This window comes from Stegostoma tigrinum, chromosome 3, assembly GCF_030684315.1.
Source record: "Stegostoma tigrinum isolate sSteTig4 chromosome 3, sSteTig4.hap1, whole genome shotgun sequence".
Taxonomy (NCBI): Eukaryota; Metazoa; Chordata; class Chondrichthyes; order Orectolobiformes; family Stegostomatidae; genus Stegostoma; species Stegostoma tigrinum.
The window spans coordinates 45,750,058-45,769,248 of record NC_081356.1 but is presented as its reverse complement, the minus strand read 5'-3'; positions in this window follow the sequence as shown (position 1 = coordinate 45,769,248).

The window sequence follows — 19,191 nt, the reverse complement described above, 5'->3', positions numbered from 1 at the left end:
CCTGACATCAACTTTCTGAATGTGGCCACCTCCCGGGCTATCCCCAAAAGGAATCACTTTCTCTCTCTCTGTAAATGATGTCAGACCTGCTGAACATTTCTGACACTTTCTGTTCTTATTTGTGGGTTCTCCAGGGTCCTGGTCAATATTTAGCCCTAAATTGGATAGTTTCAATGTTGTTTGTGAGAGCTCATTGTCTCCATTTTGTGAATATTACCTTGTGACAGTCACAACACTGTATCTCCTTGGATTGTCAGCTTTCAGCCCATTATCTTAGCAACTAGTTCCTGAATGGACATTTAACTCAGGGCCATTCTAAAGCCTGCTCCTCATGTCTCTGCATTTTCTTCCTTTTCAGTCTAATTCGCTTCTGAATAATTTGTATGAATCTGCCTCCTCCATGCTCGCAGGTGTGGTTGCACATTCCAGATACTTGGTACATAAACAAGTTTCTCGTCATGTCAATTTTTTTTGCTTCCTTTGCCAATTATCTTAAATCTGTGCTCATCATCATCGATATTGTCAAGAATCCCTACAGTGTGGAAATAGGCCCTTTGGCCCAGCAAGTCCACGCTGCCCTTCAGAACATCCCACCCAGATCCAGACCTCTATCACCCACCTAATCGACACATTTCTGAACACTATGGGCAATTTAGCAAGGCCAATCCACCTAGCCTGCAAATCTTTGGACTGTGGCAGAAAACCCGAGCATCCAGAGGAAACCCATGTTGACACGGGGAGAATGTGCAGACTTCACACAGACAGTCGCCTGATGCTGGAATCGATCCCGGGTCTTTGGCGCTGTGAGGCAGCCATGCTAACCATTGAGCCACCATGGTCTCGCTTTCTTCATAACACTTCATAATACTTCATAAATACTTTGAGTTCATAAAAGGCCCAATATAAGCTTATATTCTCTCTGTGTGTCCTTTACCTGTCATCCAAATGCTTGTACAGCTCCTCTGTCCTGTGGGAAACAAGCATTTCTTTCTGCTTCCACTGTGGTCTTTATCCCCTTTAACCAATGGGAACATATTTTTGGATTAATCTGTTTAGAGAAGTTATTACACACCTCCAAAGCAGGTAAGACTTGAATCCAGGCCTGTTGGCTCAGACGTAGGAACACCATCATTGCACTAGGAGAGCCTCTTTCCAGTCCCACTAGAAGACAAATCAGTAATGAGCAGGTAGAAATTCAGGCTCTGGCCTTCCAAATTGTTGGCTATTAGTTAATAGGTTTCTTGTTGGTGGGAATATTATTTTACCAACCTGCATGGACAATTATTCTAGTTGCTTTGCTTTGTGGCTGTAAGTACACTAGAACAATAATGTGCTTACAGTGCCATTTCATACAAGAGCTATAGTAACTCTTCTCCCATTAGCAAATTTTCCAGCTGTGGAGAATGGAATATATTTTACATAATGCAGTTCAGTTTTCTGGGTTATTTTTAGGTATAATCAGTTTCACAATCCAACATACAGAACCATTTGTTTCACTCTATCAGTCCACATACAAATCAATATGGTGTGAGACCTTTTTACTTTTAGTGTTATGTTACAATTAACATGGTGCAGTTAACTCTGAATGGGAATCCTGTCTTCTATGAACATGATATTAGAAATTCTCTAGCAATGCAGGATATAATACTTCAGTGACATTCTGACACTGATGCTAACAGACTGAAATGTTTTACAAATGCACTGCAAACAATTCCGTTGACAATTCCAGTTGAACAGAGCTCTTCAGCACCTGGCCATCAGTGTTTCCTCAGCGCTTTAACTTCTGAAGCAAATTAGCACCCTTTTCGCTCTAGTACCCGTTTCAAAGAAATTACAAGGTCCATTATTCTTAACTGCACCTCGATGAAGAATAATGAATTCTAATAAGCAGCAAACTGAAATGATTAACATCAAAAAATTGAGCAAAATTGTTTGATCTCTCAGGATAGGTAGCTCACAGTGGAATGTGCATACTGCTGCATGTAACGAGTACAAGCAAGACATCCCGCATAAATGATCCACAATCCTTTTTCTTTATATGTGATGATGCCTTTTGTTTAAAAGGAAAACTGCAGCCAAGCTTACAAATCAATCAGAATGTAAGTAAATCTTGTATATTAAACTTTAAGTTTTCATCTTCACTATGACAGTTTTTGTTTAGAGTCAGGAAACCTGTAATCAGGACAAACATGTGTTTTATTATCTGTATATACTTTCATGCAAAATGGGGATTGCTGGAAAGATAACCAATATTTGATGCCCATCTATACTTGCTTTTGAAATGAGAGTCGTATTGGATCATTTCAGAGTGTAAGTAAGATTAATCTACATTGCTATGAATCTGAAGTGACATGTAGACTGGATTAGATAACAATGGCAGATTTCCTTCCCTAAAAGGGCATCAATGAACCAGAAATAGTCAGAATTGCAGATGCTGAAGAACCTGAGATAACAAGGTGTAGAGCTGGATGAACACAGGAGCTTGAAAATCCCATTAGACCAGATGGAAAACTTTGAATTCAACCAAACTCTGAAACATGAAAGTAGCCTATTGGTGACCATATATCCACTGTAGTTTATTGTAATAGACCATCTGGTTCACTGAGATAATAAGGTGTAGAGCTGGATGAACACAACAGGCCAAGCAGCATCAGAGGAGCAGGAAAACGGAAGAAGGATCTAGGCCAGAAACGTCAGCTTTCCTGCTCCTCTGATGCTGCTTGGCCTGCTGTGTTCATCCAGCTCTACACCTTATTATCTCAGTGAACCAGATGGTCTATTACAATAAACTACAGTGGATATATGGTCACCAATAGGCTACTTTCTAGTTTCAGAGTTTGGTTGAATTCAAAATTTTCCATCTGCTCTGATGAGATTCAAACCCATATACCCAGAACAATAGCCTAGAATTCTGGATTTATGAGCCCACTACACCGCATCCTCTCCACATTCACTACAGACAGAACTAGTGCAAGGCTGATGTCTCATAGAGCAGTGCAACTGTGTACAACATCCTCAGTGAACCCACCACAACATCTCAACATGCTAGAACCTAATTGCAGTACAAGGTTGTTTACATATTTTAAGAGAGCATTGCACATTTTGCCTTCAAAAATAAGTAGTTTTGAGTTGTGATGCTTTCCTAGGCACGCATCTGATCCTGTCCAATCACCACCAAGATGACTGAGATACATGATCACTGGAAAACTTAATTTATTGAATAGTGTGTAGCAAGGTGATTTTCTATTATCATCTAGATCAGCAGCTTTTTTTACATCATAACATCTCAGTCAGAAGAAATTCACTTATAAAAAGGCAAACAAAAACATTTTTATTTCTCAGATATATTCTTCAAGAAATGTAGTGTCTATTGTACACTTAGCACAACTGCCTGATTGTGGCATCCATTTTTTTTTAAATTCTTGAACGTAAGTATAGAGAATCATATGTGCTGAATTTTCCGAATAGGCAGATCACTATCAGTAAAATGTTAGGAGAAGGCCTGTGCCCCCTATGCCTGCTGCACCATGTTCCTGAATTATTTTCTAAATTCACCTGCTCATCAGTTATACAATGTGGGCTACAGTCTAAAGTATGCCAATAGTGAAGTAGTCTAGTTTAACTGGCAAGTGATGTCACTTTACAAATTTTCATGGAGGGCCTGTCACAAGCCAAACATTAAGTGATAATGCTAGATGGAACAGAAATCAGGTGTGAGAGGTGCCATAGGGGTGGAATTGATAATTAATGAGATAAATTTGCTAAGACACAATGAGAAAACTTATTGAACCTTGAGAAGTCAAATCATCCAAGAAACATGAGGAAACTTGTATTTAGTCAAAAGAACCCATAAAAGGTGAACAAAAAGAATAAAGAAGGAGAAAATAAGCTTTGAGGGTAAATTGACAAGTTATAGCAAGATGGACAGCAAGAGCTTCATCAAATATACAAAGAGTAAGAGGGATGGTGTTGTAAACATAGGGTCCTCAGACAATAAGGCTGTAACATAATAACAGGGAACCATGAAATGTCAAAGGAGATGAGTAAATACATTGTATTAGCCTTCATGCTGGAGGACAGATTAAATTGAAGATAATATGTGATAACAAATATGTTTGTACATTGATTTTGCATCACAAAATTAAAGGCCTGTATCTGTTGTTGAAGGAGGTTATCAGGAATCATCATTCTTAGCGTATAAATGAGACAGCAACCTGTCATCAGAACACTCCACTTGACAAAAACAAATGGGACTTTCTCATGTTTTGTCTTGGTCCTCCTCATGGTTTGCTATAGTAGCATCTCACTGGTAGGTGTAAATATTTGAAATGCTTGAAGTGTGAGACTTTCACAGTGTTTATTTAGCAAGAAGGTCAGAAAATGTTAAGGCTGATGAAATTAGGTATAAATGAGTTAAGAAGTGGAGTGCCACAAGGAGTAGTGCAGGAGATGCAATTACTTAAAGATATTGAAATGACTTGGATAAGGAAAATAATTGTACAAGCATGAAGTTTGTGGATTATCAAAAGCATATGAGAAGGCAAGTAGTGAGGATGACACAAAGAGTGATATAGACCAGTGAAACAACTGAGGAAAAAGTTGGCAGATGGAACACACTGTGGGGAAATCTTAGGTTATTCACCTTGTCAGGAAGAACAGAGGTACTAAATATTACTTGAGTGGAGAAAGAGTGGCGAGAGTAATAGAACAGAGAGATTTTTGAGTCCTTGTCAATGGATCACAAAAGTTAGCATCCAAATTCAGTAAGTAATAGGAAAGACATATGGAAGATTGGTTTTTATTTCAAATTGAACAGAGTATGAAAATGGGGCAATTTGGTTTCAAGCTGGTACTAGTCAGACCATTGTTGAAATACTGAACTGATTTGGGCTCCTTATCTAAGGAAAAATGTACTGGCACTGGAGACAGCCCAAAGAAGTTTCACTAGGTTGATCCAGGTTTGGAGCAATTTTTCACGAGGTGAGATTGAGTATTTTAGGCCTGTAATTATTGGAGTTTCAAAAAATGAAAGACAAGGTTTTCTTTTACTAGTTTACTGGATTAGGGTGTCACTGACTGGCCGTCCCTAGTTGCCCTTGTGAAGGTGGTGATGAGCTGCCTTTTTGAACTTCTTCAGTTCATCTGCTGTGTGTTGACCCATAGGGAGGTAATTCCAGGATTTTGACCAGCAACAGTGAAGAAACGGAGATATATTCCCAAGTCAAGATGTGATGTTGTTCCCATGCATCTGCTGCCATTATCCTTCCAAATGGAGGTCATTATGGGATTGGAAGATGTTTTCTGAGGACCTTTTTGTGAATTTCAGCAGTCCATCTTGTAGATAGTGCACACTGCTGCTACTGAGTGCCCATGGTGGAGGGAGTGGATGCTTGTGGATGTCATGCCAATAAAGCGGGCTGTTTTGTCCTGGATCATGTCAAGCTTCTTGAGTGTTGGTGGAGCTGCACCCTTCCAGGCAAGTGGGGAATATTCTATTATACTCCAGACTTGTGCCTTGTAGATGGTGGACAGGCTTTGAGGAGTCAAGAGGTGAGTTACTTGCTGCAGTATTTCTAGCCTCTGACCTTGGGTTGTAGCCGTTGTGTTTATGGTGTGAGTCCAGTTGAATTTCTGGTCAATGATAAACCCCAGGATGTTGATATTGTGGATTCAGTGAAGATCGCTCAATGTCAATGGTGGTGGCTAGGTTGTCACTTATTGGCAATAGTCATTGCCTGCCATTTGTGTGGTGTGAATGTGACTTGCCACTTGTCAGCCCAACCCCGGATATTTTCCATATATTGTTGTATTTGAATATGGACTGATTAGTATCTGAGGAGTTGTGAACATTGCTAAACATTGTGCAATCATTGGCAAACATTCCCACTTTTTACCTTATGATGAAGCAAAGGTCATTGATTAAGCAGCTGATGATGGTGGGCCTGAGGAGCTCCTGAAGAAATATCCTCAATCTGAGATGACTGATCTCCAACAATCACGACAATTTTCCTGTGTGTCAGGCATGACTCCAACAACCGTAGAATTTGCCACTAATAACCATTGCTTCCAGTTTTTATAGGGCTCCTTCGATGCCAGACTCGGTCAAATGCATTCTTGATGTCAAGGTTTATCACTCTCATCTCACCTCTGGAATTCAACTCTTTTGTCCAAGCCAGCACCAAGATTGAGGTCAGGAGCTGAGTGGCCCTGACAGAACCCAAACTGGACATCATTGAGCAGATGCTGCGTGATAGCATTGTTGATGACACCTTCCATCATTTTGCTGATGATTGAGAGTAGACCGATGGGGCAGTAATTGGCCGTGTTTGATTTGTTCTTCTTTTTATGTACATGACATACCTGGACAATTTCCCTCATTGGTTGGTAGCTGCCAGTATTGTAACTGTACTGGAAGAGATGGGCTAGGGGAGCGGCAAGTCCTGGGGCATATCTTCAGTACTATTACCAGAAATTAGTCAGAGGCCTTTGCAGAATCCAATTTCTTTGTTGCTATGACTTGGAGTGAATAGAATTGACTGAATACTTATACCTGTAATGTGGGGATGGGGAGGAGGCCAAAATGAATCATCCACTGAGCAGTTTTGGCTAAAGATTGCTGTGAATGCTGCAACCTTACCTTTCGCATTGATGTGCTGGTTCCTTCCATTATTTGTGGAGCCTCCTCCTCCAGTGAGTTTTTTAATTGTACACAACTATCCATGTCTGGATGTGGCAGGATAGCAGAACTTAGATCAGGCCCTTTGGTTGTGGAATTGCTTAGCTCTATCTGTAACTCACTGCTTATGCTACTAGACATGCTAATATTCCTGTCTGGTAGCTTTGCCAGGTTGACACCTCATTTTCAGGGATGCCTAATGCTGCACCTGGTACACCCTCTTGTACTTTCAATTGAATGAGGGTTGATCCCCTGGCTTCTTGGTAATGGTTGAGTTGGTGATATGCCCGGACATGTGTTGGAGTACAATTCTGTGGCTGCTGATGGCCCATGGTGTCTCTTGGATGCGTAGTCTTGAGTTGCTAGATCTGTTCAAAGCCTGGCCCACTAAGCAAGGTGCTAGTGTCCACTCAACATGATGCAGTTTATTCTCCATATGAAGACGGGAATTTGTCTCCACAAAGACGATGAAATGGTTGCTGTTCCAATACTATCATGGATAGATGCATCTGCAATTGGCAGGTTGGTAAGGATGAGGTCAAGTATGTTTTTTGGACTTGTTGGTTCCCTCACCACCTGCTGCAGACTCAGTCTAGAAACTATGTCCTTTACGACCCAACCAGCTTGATCAATAGTACAACTGCTGAGCCTGTCTCGGTGGTGGACATTGAAATTCCCCATAAAACCAAAAAAACTGCAGATGCTGTAAATCATGAACAAAAATAAAAGTTGCTGGAAAAACTCAGCTGATCTGGCAGCATCTGTGAAGAGAAAATCAGAGTTAATGTTTTGGGTCCAGTGACCCTTTTTCAGAAATTCCCCATCCAGAGTACATTTTGTGCTCTTTCTATCCTTGGTGCTCCCTGTAAATATTGTTCAACATGGAGGTATACCAATTGATCAGCTGAGGGAGGATGGTACTTGGTAGTCAGCAGGAGGTTTCCTTGTCCATGTTTAATCTGAGGCCGTGAGACTTAATGGGGTCTGGATTCTCTGTTGAGGACTCCTAGGACAACTCCCTCCAGACTGTAAACCACTGTGCCACCATTTCTGCCAGGCCTGTCCTGCCAGTGGGACAGGACACATCCAGGCATGGGCATGGTGGGCTCTGGGGCATTGTCTGTAAGGTAAGATTCTATGAGTATGACTGTGCCAGGTTGTCATATTAGCCTGTGAGTCAGCTCTTCCAATTTTGGCATTATCTCCTAGATGTTAGTAAGGTGGACTTTGCAATGTTGACAGGGCTGTTTCTGCTGCTGTCTTTTCCGATGCTTACATCAATGCCAGGTGGTCTGTCCAGTTTCATTTCTTTGAGACTTTGTAGCAATTGGTGCAATTGAATGTCTTGCAAAACCATTTCAGAGGGCAGTTGAGAGTCAACCATATTGCTATGGGTCTGGAGTCATATGTAGGCCATACCACATGAGGATGGCAGATTTTCTTCCCTGAAGGACAATAGTGAACCAGATGTTTGTTTTTCCAACAATCAACAATAATTTGATGGTCATCAGTAAACTCTTAACTCCAAATAAATTACTTCTTAAAAATTGAATTCAAGTTCCATCTTCTACTGTGTGGAATTCAAACAAGGATCCTCAGAACAATAGCTGAGTTTCTGGATTAATAGTCTAGTAATAACAACCATCGCCTCCCCAATTACTCAAACTGACTGATACTTACTGAAAATTTTAGCGCACTTGACAGAATAATGTGGAGAGGTAGTTGCCCCTTATGGGAAAATCCAAGGTCAGAGCACATAATCTCAGAATAAGCAGCCATACATTTAAGGCCGAAAAAGCAGGAGGAATTTCTTCTTGCAGAATCAAAGGCAGGAATGTAGGTTTGAGAGTTATTATAGCAGTTCATGATATCATTGAAAGTCCAAGCAGACTCGATGGGGTTTATATCCCAATGTTATTCTTATGTCTTATTTCTTATGATAAAGATAAGAAATGTGAAGTCCACAGAATGATTGAGAAACAAGGACATGAACTTTAAATATTTTTTTTTAAAACTTTAGACAGTGTCGAACTAGGAGCCAGCAGTGAGCACAAGTGTGATGGTGAATGGAATTTGGCACAAGATGGAACTGAGGCAGCATGGTGTTGAATATCCCGGGTTTGCAAAGAAAAAAGATCATGTTAGTCAGTCAGTAACATATTGGAATATGCATGCCCAGAAGCAATAAAAAGCAGAAGAGTATAAATAAAACAGGAGGAGAATCATTGTACATAAAACCTGTTCTATTATTTAATATGATTGTAGCTGATCTTTCCTTTTTCTTGTCCCTTGAATTCTTGAGCATCCAAAAATCTGTCCACCTCAACCTTTAAATATGTTCAATGATGGAACACCTATAACTTGTCTACATACATAATCTTGTATGCTTCAATGAAATTGCCTATCACTCTTTTAAACATCAGAAAGAATAACTTCTCATCTCAGGGCCTAATTGCCTGAACCTTTGTTATTCTGTCTCCAATGCAGGCATATCCTTCCTCAAATGAGGAAACCAAAATAGCACACAATAATCTAGATGAGGTTCCACCAAAGTGTCACACAGTTGTCGCAAGAGTTTTCTTTTTCCTGCCCTTCATGAATGCCTTTGCAATAAATGCCAACATATCACATGCTTTCAAAGCTGAGTGCTGTACCTAGAGGCTAACATTTGAGCATTCTTTGTATATGTACCCCAAATGTCCCTGATCACCGGCATTTGCAAGTTTTGTACCTTGTAAAGAAGATCCTTCCTATATTTATGATTGAGTTGAATGACATAATGTTACGTTTTGCCAAAGTATGCTCATCTGCCACCAGATTTTCTGATGATTTAACCTGTCTGTATGTCTTTGGAACCTTTTAAATTCCTCCTCACACAGTGCATAACCTTGTATCATCAGCAAAATTATGGATTATTCTTAGACAATAGACAATAGGTGCTGGAGTAGGCCATTCGGCCCTTTGAGCCAGCACCACCATTCATTATGATCATGGCTGATCATCCACAATCAGTATCCTGTTCCTGCCTTATCCCCATAATATTTTCTCATCTATGTTACTAATGCAAACTATTTATGCCTCAGGCCTCAGCACTGATATATGTAGCACTCCACTAGTCACAGACCGCCAACTTAGAAAAAAATATGCTATCTCTCTGCTTTCTAAACATTAACCAGTCATCTATTATTCCTATTTACATGAGCCCATATCTTGTGGATTAATTGGTTTTAAAAACTAACATGTATATTTGTTTCAATCACACCATGCTTTGTAAGTACACTGTTAATACATCCTTAATAACACATTTCAGCACTTTTCTGGTGACTTCTGTCAGGTTAAGTGGATTGTAGCTCCCTGTTTGCTCTCTTCCCTCCTTTCTTTAATATCTCCTGGGACCCATTCCAGAATCCAGAAAATTTTACAAAATGATAGCACATCCATAACATCTATCACAATCCTTTTTGGAACCCTAATAAGTAGGCCATCAGGACCTGGGGATTTGCTGGAATTTCTCCACTGCTTTATCTCTATTGATATTAATGATCCAATTTGCTCACTCTTAACAGCCCTCTTATTTCCATACACTGCATATGTGTTTTATAGTGAAGGTGGATACAAAAGCCCTGGTCAATGTTTCTCATTTAGGGTGGCACAGTGGTTAGCACTGCGGCCTCACAGCATCAGGGACCCAGATTCAATTCCAGCCTCAGGTTACTGTCTGTGTGGAGTTTGCACATTCTCCCTGTGGCTGCATGGGTTTCCTCCAGGTACTCCGGTTTCCTCCCACAGTCCAAAGATGTCCCGGTTATGTGGATTGGCCATGTTAAATTGCCCGTAGTGTTCAGGGGTGTGTAGATTAGGTGGGTTTATAGGGGGAATGGGTCTGGGTGGGATGCTCCAGGGGGCAGTGTGGACTTGTTGGGCTGAAGGGCCTGTTCCCACACTGTAGGGAATCTAGTCTAATTTCCTCAAACACCATTATGATTTCTCCTGCCTGCTTCGCTAAGAGACCTATGTTGACTTCAGCAACCCTCATCCTTTATATAGATCTCTCCAAGCTCTTACAGTATTTTTCTACATTCTGGAATAGTTTATTCTCATATGTTAATCAACTTTTTGGTACACACTTTTTTTAACACAATCCCAATTCTTAGTTATTACAATTCCTTGCAATATTGCATGGGACTGTCTTTAATTTATGCCAAATGCTCTGCAGCAGTTCAAGAAGGGAGCTCACCACAACCTTGTCAAGAGCAACTAGGCACAAACAATAATTGTTGGCCTGGCCAGTGATGCTCACATTGCATTAATGAATAAAGTAAAACACTCCTTGAAAGCCATGAATAGGCCGGTCTTGCCAATCATTCAATTTTTTTCACTTTTTTTAAAATCGAGCATGCTGAATTATTTCCTTAATTGTATCTTTTTGATTATTTGTTGCAATATATTTTACATTTTTTTATCCAATTAATATTAGCTAGTTTTCCTCTCTGTCTATGGCTCTGTTCAAGTTTAAGATTCTTGTCTGTGATTAAAATATGTTGTTTTCAGACTCAATGAGGAATTAAATAATATTATGATCATTAGTTCCAAGTGGATCCCTTACCACTAGATTACTGATTAACTCTGACTCATTGCATAATCTTGGATTTAAAATAACTTGATCCCAAGATGGTTTCACAATGTATTTCTCCAGGAAACCATTGCAAAATCATTCTAAAAGCTTGTCTTCTACTTTGCCTTTGTTAATTTCATAGACTCAGTCTATTCAAACACAGTTTTGCCTCCCTCACAACTCTCATATCCCCTTTGTTTGTGAGGGAATTGAGCAAGTAATGGATTATTAGTAGAATCATGTCACAAAAATTAAAAATCTAAGTAAATTACCATCAGGACAGGTTAAGAAAATGAAATTTATTTAATTGTGAAAATATTTTTTGGGCAAATAATATTTAAAGTTTAATACTTTCCTGTAACTTTTTTATTTCATATTTATGAAATTAAAATTATTAATTAAAATATTTGTGCAAATGAAGTTAATTGAGTGAACAAATCTGTTGGCTACAAAATTCACTTCAAATAAATTACTTCATAGAATCAATTTTAGTCGACTTTTCAGTATTTAAACCTATCCAATTCAGTCAAAAAGACAACAGGACAAATATTTTTGCATATTATTTCATAAAAAAGCTTTATCTCATATCTTAAATCATATTTTCAACTGTCATCCTTTAATTTCCCACATGGGATAGCCCCGCTTGTACAGACATATAACTTAAAACACAAACATTCTCTATTTTATCACAATCTACTGTGTTTGAAGCAAAACAGATGTCAGGCCAATTTTAATAGTGCTTTCTGTTTGTGCACTGAATGTTGGAATACTGGTATGCTGTGGATTTAAAAATCAATCATACCATCACTTACACTGCCTCTTGTATGGAGCACAGAATCAGTTGAATAACATCAAGAATCGACTTTGTGCTGGCTATGGCCTGAATTTTGTGATCGATATGAAAGGAATTGCTCTAGCTATTTAAAATATTGATAACTTCCCACAGGCTTCAAGTGGGCCTTTGAGGAGAAACTTAGAGTATTTAACAATTACATTCACTACCGCACTTTACAGAGACTCTGTCAACATGTAAATAGATTAAGCAAAGTAAAGGAGCAACATGTAAAGAGGCATGCCTCTTTAATCAATCATATTGAATGTTCTTCTCTGAGCCATGCAAAGTTTCAATGAGGAAGTCTGAATTAGAATATTTACTTCAATATAAGATCATGTATAGAATGGAAAATAAAGATTTTGAAAATTAAGTTGATAAAAGAGACAGAAAATGTTGCTAAAAATGTAAAAGTTTGCAACAATAATTCACTTCTGAAGGATTGAGATTTCCTACTTATTTATTTTTAAGTAATCAAAAACTAATTAAACTCTAAAAGGATGAGATTCTATTATTATAACATTATATTTTCTGACCAAATATTCTGACAATGACTAAGACTTTTCATAAGACCACATGTTGCAGGAGCAAAAGTAGTCTGTTTTGCCCATTGAGCCGGATCTACCATTCAAAGTGATCATAGTTGACCTGATAATGCTCAGATGCACTTCTTTGCCTTTTTCCTGTAATCCTAATTTCCTTACTGATTAAACATCTGCCTATTGCAGCCTTGGATACACTTGACCTAACCTCAACAGCTCTGTGCAGTAATGAATTCCTTAGATTCACTACCCTCTGAGAGAAGAAGTTCCTCCTCATTTCTGTCTTAAATTGCTGACTCCTTATTCTGAGATTATGTCTTCTGGTCCTAGACACTCCTATGGGGAAACAAAATGTCCGCATCCACCTAAGTTCCCTAAGCATTATGTACTAATAAGGTCACATCTAATTCTTCTAAATTCCAATGAGCAGAGGGCAAAGTTATTTAATGTGACTCAGAAAACAGTCCGTCCTTGCCTGGTATAATCCGAGTGAACCTTCTTTGATATGCCCCCAATGCCAGGCCATTCTTCCACAGATAAGGGGCCAAAACTGTTCACATATTTCAGCTATGACAATTTTGAGAAGGGTTGTGTAGCAGTGAAGTGCTGCTGCAAGGTTAAGTGTGAGCTTTGCTGAATACTGGACTTCAATAAGGAGGGTGATCAGCAATGATGTTAAGAGTAAGGTAAGATCCTGTTCTTTGCCTTACTGTGAAGGGTCAGAGATGGCAGTTAGGGTAGTGATATGCTCCACCTGCCACATGCGGGAGATTAGGGAGCAGTCTAGTGTCCGTGACAACTATGTCGGCAAGAATTATGACAATCTGCAGCTCCTCACAGACAGTGTGCTTCATTTGCAGAAGGAGTTGGACACACTGAGGAGCATACCGGGTACAGAGAGTGTGAGAGACAACATTTACAATGACGTAGTCACACCACAGATTCAGTCAGGTAGACAGGTGGCCATCAGGAGAGGCAGGCATGTAGTACAGGAGCCTCATGTGGCTATTTTCCTCTTTAACAGATAAACTGTTTTGGACATTTTCGAAAGGGATAGCCTCTCTGGGTAGTACAACAGCAGCAACTAGGCCTTTGGCATCATGATTGGCTCTACTTTAGGCCATGGTCAGGAAAAGTCCAAGCGAGCAGTGATAGTAGGGGACTTACCAGTGAGAGGCTGACTTACCAGTGAGAGGCTGCATTTCTGTGGCTGCAATCAAGACACCAGATTGGTATGTTTCCTCTGGTGCCTGGGTTGAGCAGTTGCATGAAATCCTTAAGGAGGAGAATGAGTAGCCAGAGGTCGTTATATGTATTGGTGCTAATGACATAGATAGGAAAAGGGATGAAGTCCTGAAGAGTGATTGGAGGGAGTTAAACATAAAATGCAAGAACTCAAGGGTAGTAATTTCTAGATTATTTCGAATGCCATGTGTCAGTGAGAGTAGGAATAGGAGGCAGATGAATGTGTGACTTGAGAGCCGGTGCAGGCGACAAGAATTCACATTCTTTGATCATTAGAACCTCTCCCAGAGTAGACGTGACCTGTGCAAGAGGGATGGCTTACACCTGAACTGGAGGGGGACCGATATCCTGGCAGGGAGATTTGCTGGAGGGTTTAAATTAATCCGGAAAGGGTTGCGATCCAAAGCAGCAGGGAGATGAAAGAGAAGGCTAAAGATAGTATAGAAGTTAATGAGAGCAAGTCAGATAGTAACGGCAATGGTGGTAATCCAAATGTTATATAGGCCAGGCAAAAGCACTGCAGGATGTCCGGGTTAAACTGCATTTACTTCAATGCATGAGGCCTGACAGGTAAGGCAAATGAACTCAGGACATGGATTGGTGTATGGGGCTTAGGTATTATAGCTATAACAGAAACATGCCTGAGGAAGGGACAGGACTGGAAACTCAATGCTCTGGAAGACAGATGCTACAAGAAAGAGAGAAGGGGAGGCAAGAGTGGAGGGGGGACTTGCATTTTTAATTAGGGAGAATATCATGGCAGGACTGAGAGAATATATTCTTCAGGGTTCATTCACTGAGTGTCTATGGGTAGAATTGAGAAATAAAAAGGGGAAGAACACTTTGATAATATTGTACAATAGGTTCCACAATAGTCACCAGGACACTGAGGAGCAAATATGTAGGGAGATTACAGATTATGAGTAAGAGTAATGGGGTTGTAATATTAGGAGATTTTAACTTTCCAAACATTGACTAGAACTCCTGTAGTGTTAAGGGCTTGGATGATGAGAACTTGGTTAAGTGTTTTCAAGAAGAATTTCTCATACAATATATAGATGGCCCTATGAGAGAACAGGCAAAACTAAACCTCGTCTTGGGAAATTAGGCAGGTCAAGTGATGAAAGTGTTAGTTCAGAAGCACTTTGGAACCAGTTCCCATAATTCCATTGGTTTTAAAACAGCTATTAAAAAGGCTATGTCTGTTCCACAGGTTAAAGTTCTAAATTGGGGCAAGGTCAATTTTGATGGTAGCGAGTTTTGAGAAGATTTGTAGCTCAGGTTGAGGTTCCGGATGTGAGTTTGCTCGCTGAGCTGGAAGGTTAGTTTTCAGACGATTCGTCACCTTTTTTATTGTTTGAAAAAATATACTTTATTCATACGATGTACAAAAAATAAAACATATTTATACACCTACCCAGTCATGCAAGCCGCTCCGGATTACCCAGGGGGTACGTACACCAACTAAAGGAAAAAAAACAAAGAAGAAAATAAGAAAGCAAAGAAAATACCCCGGCAGTCGTCACCCCGCACAATCCCCGTTGGCCCGCTGACCAGTTGGGGAAGGCGCCAGCTGGGCCCAGTTACCAGATAGGGCCCTTTTTTTCATTCTGGTCGAGGAGTTTTATACAGTGGTCTTTCCCCACCGCACCTTGGTGGCGGCTGCCCCAAGCATTAGCGCGTCCCTCAGCACATAGTCCTGGACCTTGGAGTGCGCCAGTCTGCAACACTCGGTCGGGGTCAGTTCTTTCAGCTGGCAGACCAGCGAGTTGCGGGCGGACCAAAGAACATCTTTCACCGCATTGATGGTCCTCCAGGCGCAGTTGATGTTGGTCTCGGAGTGCGTCCCGGGAAACAGTCCATAGAACACGGAGACCCGCATCACGGAGCTGCTCGGGACAAACCGCGACAAATACCACTGCATCCCCCTCCAGACCTCCTGCGCATAGGCACACTCCAGAAGGAGGTGATCGACAGTCTTGTACCCCCCACAGCCGCCTCGAGGGCAGCGTGCGGTGGCGCAGAGATTCCGGGCATGCATAAAGGATCTCACTGGCAGAGTGATGTCCAGTTGACTCTCCCCACCCGCTGTCCCCACACTGGATCTTCCATCTGCATCGATGATGCAGTTGAAGTCTCCGCCTAGGATGACCGGCCTGGACGTAGCCAGCAGGGGTGGAAGCCGCTGCAGGACAGCCAAACGCTCATTCCGTACCGCTGGGGCGTACATGTTGATCAGCCTCAGGGGGGCATTCCTGTAGGTGACGTCAGCCACTAGGAGGCGGCCCCCCACCACCTCCTGAACTTGAGAGATGGTGAAGTTGTGCCCCCGCAGCAGAGTAGCCAGGCCCGAGGACCGACAGTCGTTACCCCCCGACCAAATCGAAGGCCCACAGGTCCAGGCGCCAGACCATTTCCTGTACCTGCTGAGGTGCGGTATCCCGCACTCCTGCAGAAACAGGAGGTCCGCCCTGACGGTGGTCAGGCAGGCCAACATGGACACACATCTTGCGGTGGACTTGACGCTGCGCACATTAATGCTCGCAACTCGTACCCCCATTGTGGGCAGTGACCGCAGTACCCTCCCCAAGTCCAAGGTCCAGCCCCTCTATCTGTCCCTTCATGCCCATTGCTCGGGCTAACTGCTGGATGCTCTCCGGGCTCAGGAAACCGTCCGTGCTGCCTTCCGGGTGGCATCCCCCTGTTGGGAGTACGAAGGCAGGAGAGTCTGGCTCTGGGTCAGGCTGGGGACGCGATGTTTCCTCCTTCCCACCTGGAAGTTCCGGGGGGCCCTCCAGTGCCCCTGCAGCAGGTGACTGGGTGTCGGAGGGAGCCTCAGGACGCCTCCCGTCACCTGAAAGTGTGGTGCTGCTTTCCTTCCCCCTTGAGATCTTTAACTTCTGCTTTGGGCGGGCCCTCTCCGAATCCCCCTCGTCAGAGGAGCTCTTATAGCCCCCCTGTAGCTGCCTCTTCCCGCCTGATGGTTGCGGTTCCTGGGTCCGCCGACGCACCTTCCTCTTCGCTTTCCGGACCGTCGTCCACTCCCCTGGGTCGCCTGTCGCTGCCTCCATCGACTCCGGGTTGTCGACAGGGAGCAGAGCCTGCAGGGGCGTTTTGCTGGCCTCGGGCCCATCCTGAGGGGCTGGGCCCTCCTGCACGACCTGGGCCTCCTGCACATTAGTGGGGTCCTTGCAGGGCCCTGGTGCCTTCCTCTCCTCGGGGGGGGGGGGGGGCTGGCCCCGCATTGCCCCTGCTGGCGACCTGGACGTAGGTGGTCTCCCGCTGCGGGCATGCCCTATAGAGGCAGCCCGCTTCCCCGCAAAGGTTGCAGCTTTTCTCTTGTGGGCAATCCTTTGCAAGGTGAACCTCCTCCCTGCAGTTCCTGCAGATGGTGGCTTTGCAGTCAGCCGCCACGTGACCTGACCTACCACAGGCATGGCAGACTTTAGGTTGCCCTGCATAGGTCAGGTAGCCCTTGCTCCCGCTGATTGCGAAGCTGGATGGTCGGTGTACGACGTTCCCGTCCTCGCCCATCCTCAGCCTCACCTTGATCTGCCTCTTACTGGTCCAGATGCCAAAGGGGTCCATGATGTCAGTTAGGTCCCCTTCCACCTTCACATACCTTCCAAGGAAGGTCAGGACGTCAACTGCTGGCACATGCGGGTTGTACATGTGTACAGTCACCATACGGCTCCTCTGCGCTGGCATCACAGACAGCGGGATAGCGGTCAATTTCTCCTTGAAAACCTCCAGGAAGCGCTCGCAAAGCTTGGCACTCCTGAAGGTCACATCGTAAAAACCTCCTCCAGGGAAATTCTGCAGGCAGTAAATGTCCGCAGCAGCGAACCCACAACAGTCCAACAGGGCCCTCTTCATGAAGAAGGTGCGGTCCACAGGTGCACCTTCATCCACCTTCTTCACGGAAACACGGATGGTGTTCCAGACCCCCTGACCTGGGGCACGAGCATTTGCCGCAGCCATCGTTGCAGGTTGGCTGCTCCCCTGAACCAGCGTTAGGCCGAAGCCAGCATTAAGATCCACTGGTTGCAAGGGTGCACAGCCAACCCAACGTCTTCCTTTCACCTCCAACACAGCACTCTCCTCCTCTCGGTTCACAAGAGAGTGGGTCTTTATTTTGTTCCTGATGTAAGCTGGTTCACTGAGCTTGAAGGTGTGTTCCCAAATGTTTCATCACCATTCTAGCTAACATCATCAGTGAGCCTCCGACGAAGCGCTGGTGTTATGTCCCACTTTCTATTTATCTGGTTAGGCTTCCTTGGGTTGGTGATGTCATTTCCTGCATTGGTGATGTCACATCACCAACGCAGGACATGACATCACCAACCCAAGGAAACCTAACCAGATAAATAGAAAGCGGGACATAACACCAGCGCTTCGTCGGAGGCTCACTGATGATGTTACCTAGAATGGTGACGAAACGTCTGAAAGCGAACCTTCCAGCTCAGCGAGCAAACTCACATCCAGAACCTCAACCTGAGCTACAAATCTTCTCAAAATTTGTGATGCACAATTAGCACTGCAACATATTTGTCATCACATTTAATTTTCAATTTAATCTGAAATTTAAAACGTAAAAATTGGTCTAATGCAGGGATAGTTCCAACTAAGCATCAATACAAACATATCTTAAATTTACCAATCCAATTTTATGAACCTACAAATACAAGTGTGAGATTGTGAAGGTGAACTACTGCCATTCTATTGACAATAATTTATTTCTGATACCTGAATATTATGATAAGATTAATGAAAGTAAAGTTGTATTTAGCAAAGATTTGATTACTAGTTACTGTAAAATCTAATCTCTACAAGCCACTAAAAAAACCATAAATTACATTTCAAACATGTTCCATTGACACGATGAATAAATAAGCATTTGATTTAATTAGAATCTTATTCCATTGTAATACATTTATTCATGGATTAAGCAAAAGTATGTCCCAGAATGCGTCTCCATCCAGCTACAAAAATTGCAATCAGAAAATACCTCCCTCCTAGTTTTTTTTCTGAAATATAAGATCAGAGAGGAAATGGCAATTGTACCATGATTCAATGTTTTTTTTTAAAAATCACTCATGCAATATGGGCATTGCTAGTTAGACCAGCATTTATTGCCCATTCCTAAATACCCAGAGGGCAGATAGGAGTCAACTATATTGCTGTGAGTCTGGAGTCACAAATAGGTCTGACCTGGTAAAGGTGACAATTTCCTTCCCTAAAAGGATATTAATGAACAAGTTTTTTTTCTGACTGTCAACAA